The 4,795-nt window shown below is 36.5% G+C and overlaps 1 pseudogene; it reads left to right on the forward strand.

Annotated features, from left to right (window-relative positions):
• Positions 1–3,352: 3,352 nt before the first annotated feature.
• LOC102494583 (ADP/ATP translocase 2 pseudogene) overlaps positions 3,353–4,795 on the forward strand; it is a 12,414-nt pseudogene continuing 10,971 nt past the window's right edge.

Raw genomic sequence — 4,795 nt, forward strand, 5'->3', positions numbered from 1 at the left:
GCTGGAAGATGAGGTTTGGAGCAGATGCTTTTGCAGTTAAAGGAACATTCTGGGCCCACATCAGATTCACAAGGATTCTTAAATTAGCAAGATAAAAGAGAGGTGGTCAGAGATAGGAGACAGTATTTAAATATTTTAAAAAAATATATATGCATATCAAAAGGGAGACAGTATTTACATATTTTAAAAAAATATATATGCATATCAAAAGAAAAATCTGGAGAGAAAGGGGGAGAGAGAGAAACAGAGACAGAAAGAAGACAGAGACTGCCCTACCTTGCTTTGATAGGTATTGGACTGGAAGACAAGATTTGGAGCAGAGGCTTTTGCAGTTAATGAAACAGGCTGGGTCCACCTAAAATGCACATGGACTCCCACTTAACTTGATGTTGGGCTAGAAGACCAAATCTCTGGTATTTCTTTTCTCCTGGCATTTTTTGGATTTTTATTCAGTTGTTTTTCCAATTTCCTGAGGCATTATGTTCATTTGCCACCTTTCCATCTTTTTCTTATGTCTGCTAATTGCTATGAACTTCCCTCTCATGACAGCTTCTGTGGTGTTATGAAAACTCATCTAATCATTATCATTTGTTTCTATGGATCCTTTTATTTCAGTCTTAATCTCATCAGTAGTCATAAAGTCATTCAGGAGTAAGTTATTTAGTTTCCATGTATTTGTGTATTTTGAGAGGTTTTCCTAAAACTAATATCAAGTTTAATTCCATCATGGTTGGAGAAGATGCTAGATATAGTTTCTATGACTTTGAATCTGTAAAGACTTGATTTGTGACTTATCATGTGGTCAATATTCAAGAAGGTACCACCCAGGGGTGATAAAAATGTATATTTCATTGTTTTGGGGTGGAAAGGTCTATAGATGTCTGTCAAGTCCATCTGATTTATGGTGTCATTTAGGTCATGAATCTCTTTGCTTATTCTTTGTCTTGTTGATCTGTTAAGAGGAGATAATGGAGAGTTGAGATCCCCAACAATTAGTGTGCTGCAGTCTATCTCTCCTTTTAGATCTAGCAGTCATTCCATCACATATTTGGGTGCTCCTAAATTTGGTGCATATTTATAAATGTTCTTCTTGATGAATTATCCCTTTTACTATTATATAATGCCCTTCTTTGTCTCTTACAGTTTTTGTCTTAAAAACTATTTTGTCTGAAATCAGTATTGTGACTCTTGCTCTTTTTTGGTTTCCATTTGCATGGAATATCTTTTTCTAGTCCTTTACTTTTAGTCTATGTATGTCTTTATCCATGAAATGGGTTTCTCATAGGCAGCAGATGGAGGATTTCTGTTTTAGCCATTCAGCTAATCTGTCTCTTCATTGGAGAATTTAATCCTTTAACATTAAACATTATTATTGATATTTCTGGACTTGTTCATACCATTAAGTTGGCCATATTTATGGTTGCATTTTGTTTTCTTATTTCTCTCTGTCTGTCTTTAATTTTCTTCGTATAGCACTCCCCATAGGCAGCAGATGGAGGATTTCTGTTTTAGCCATTCAGCTAATCTGTCTCTTCATTGGAGAATTTAATCCTTTAACATTAAACATTATTATTGATATTTCTGGACTTGTTCATACCATTAAGTTGGCCATATTTATGGTTGCATTTTGTTTTCTTATTTCTCTCTGTCTGTCTTTAATTTTCTTCGTATAGCACTCCCTTTACAACTTCTTGAAGAGCTTGTCTGGAGTTGGCATATTCTTTCAGGTTTTGTTTATGTGAGAATGTTTTTGTCTTCTTTTCCCATATGAATAATAATCTTGCTGGATGTAGTAATCTTGGTCGAAATTGTTTTTTATTTAAAATTTTGTATATATTTCCCCATTCTTTCCTTGCTTGGATTGTTTCCGGTAAGAGGTCTGGTGTTAGCCTGATAGGATAAACTTTGTAAGTAACTTGATGCTTTTTTTTTGCCTATTTTACTATCTTCTCTTTGTCTATGGTTTTGGTTAATGATGTGCCATGGAGAGGATATTCTTGGATTGCTTCTATTTGGGGCTCTTTGTATTTTGGGGGTCAAAAGTTTGAGTGCTTCTTTAGACTAGGAAAGTTCTTTTTCCAGAATTTCATGGAATAGAGTATCAATGCACTTATTAGTTTCTCCACTTTCTGGGATACCAATTATTCAGATGTTTGGGTATTTAATGGTATCTAGTATTTCTTGTATATTGTGCTCATTTTGGCGTGGGTATTTTTTCAATATTTGAATATTCCAATATCTTAGGTTTTGTCTTCTATCTCTGAGATTCAATCTTCTGCATGATCTAATATGCTTTTAATACTTTCAAGGGAGATTTTGATGTTCTGTATTACAGCCTTTATAGCTAACAGTTCTATTTGATTCTTTTTTATGATGTCTAATACTTTTTTTCATATTATGGAAGGACTTCTTCATCTCCTGAAGTTCAATGTCTTCTTTTTCTCTTCTATATCATACAATTTCATCACCATAAATATTCTAATTTTTTCTGACATTTTGGTAATATCCTCTAATTTTTCTATACTTTGAAACAAGTTACTATCTTCCCTTATTGGAGATGGATATCTTGTTTGTCTCATCCTCGAGGAGCTTCTCTGATTTTTAGTCATTTGATAATGTAGTAACTTTTGGATAATTTGTTGGACATGGTTTCTGTAACTGTGAGCTTGTGTATTTTCCCTTAATGTTAAATTATTCTAATTCCTCCTTTATACTATGTTTTTCAATGTAGTAACCACAGAAGGAATTCACAGGTCAGATTTATGAAGAAGTTTCTCTCTTTCTGCAACATGTTCAGTAGGCAGTAAAAAATTCTCTAAACCTCACCATATTCAGCTGTTTGGCTACTCTTCACATATACCTGTTTATGTAACAAGTGAAGGTCGAGAAGCAAAATGAGAAAGTTGGGTAAAATAAAAGGATTCCAGAAAAAAGAAACAGGAATTGATAACAAATAAAGAAAGAGAGAACAAAACAAAAACAACAGAGAAAATGAGAAAGCACCCTCCCCCCAAAAAAAGGAAAAAAAAAGAAAACAGCGTGGAGCAGTTGTGTGTCACATGAAAAGGACAGCACACACAGAGATAGGGATGCCTGCAAGTACTCTGTCCTATATGGGGGGAGGGAGAGAAAAATTAGAGAGAGAAAAGCAGAGGGGAGGGGAATATAATTTTAAAAAAAGTTATAAAATAAGAGAAAAGAGAGAGAGCTACCTTTCCTAGTTTCTGAGATCTGGAAGGAAAGGGGCCCTGGTTGGGGTCTTCACAGCAGTGATGCTGGGCCCCAAAAAGGGCAGCACATGCAGAGTTGAACATGCCTGCAAGCACTTTTTTTCTAGCTTCTGGGGTCTGAAATGGGGCGTGGAGGGCTGACTGGAGTCTTTACAGCAAGGATGGTAGGCCCAGATAAGGGCAGCACACACAGAGAGGGAGTGCCTGCAAGTATTCTGCCCTCTTCTAGCTTATTGAGTCTGGAATGGGGGGCTCTGACTGAGGGCTTCACAGCAGTGATGCTGAGCCTAGGCTCAATTAGTATTCTTATTGGGGTTTGTGCAAATAATAGATCAAATTGAAACTAAACTTATTATTAATTTTTTTGGCAAATAGGTTAGTTTTACTATGCTTCTCTTTGGTGAAAGGGGTAACGGAGGAAAAAATGTTTCAAGAGAAAACTGGCATGTACTTGTTATTAGATTTTAGCTTTATACATATTTGTTTTATAAGATTTTTTAGTATCTGTCTGCTGTTTGGACAGAATCTTAAATGTTTTCTGGCCTTAAGTGATAAGCAAATTTTTCTTAACATTTTAGGATTTTGATTCATCAAAGCTAAAACTAATTTTCTTGAGGTGGTAAAACCAGAGACCCTGATGCAGGGCCCGTAATTGGCCACAGCCCAGTTCCCCCAACTCCAGAGCTCCCCCTGTCAGTAAGTACTGTGAGGCTTTCTTGGATCCTCCTCTTACTGAACCACTTGTGAAAAAGGAAATACTGTTCTTCACATACCTGAATAGAAGACTCCTCCTGGGGACCAGCAGTTAGTGTAATGGCTATGTTGCTGGACTCCCCTGTAGTCGACCGTGGTTCGACTCCTGGACCCGGTGGCTTAAGCTCACGCTGGGCGCATGTGTGTGCATGCCCAAGATCCTGAGAGGAGAATGGAGGAGAAGGGATTGTGGCTTGGCCACCCCCCTGGGGGGTGATTTCTCGCTTTCTATCTCTCTGTCTGTCTGGTGAGCGCATGTGCCCTATAGCAAAAACCTCTCAAAAAAAAAAAAAAAAAAAAAAGACTCCTCCTGTGGAGAAGACATTGCAAAACACAGCTGAAGACAGACCTCAGTACACAACTGACCACAGTAAAGGGAATCACACTTGTTCCAAGTTGAAGAAACATTTTCCAAAAAGGTATTCAAAAGTGGATATATATCCCAATGTCTAGAAGTAGAACACAAACCTCAGGTCTGAATAATCCAGGAAATATGTCTCCATCAAAAGAACACAATAACTCCCTTCTATCTCTCAAAAAAATAGAGGAAGTTATGAAAATGTCAGAGAAAATTTAGAACATTCATGGTGACAAAGCTCTATGAGCTGGAACAGAAAAGCAACACCAAACTACAAAAGATTAGGAAGTCTTTCCACAATATGAAAGAAGAAACGGAAACTATAAAAAAGAAACAGATGGAACTATTAGAGATGAAGTCTGTAATACAGAAAATGGAAATCCCTCTCAAAAGTATTAAAAGTTAAAAAAAAAAAAAAGTTGCAGGAGGAAAAAAAAAATGCAAATGACTAAAT

The sequence above is a fragment of the Tupaia chinensis genome, unplaced genomic scaffold (assembly GCF_000334495.1).
Source record: "Tupaia chinensis unplaced genomic scaffold, TupChi_1.0 Scaffold140338_1, whole genome shotgun sequence".
NCBI classification, from domain to species: Eukaryota; Metazoa; Chordata; class Mammalia; order Scandentia; family Tupaiidae; genus Tupaia; species Tupaia belangeri.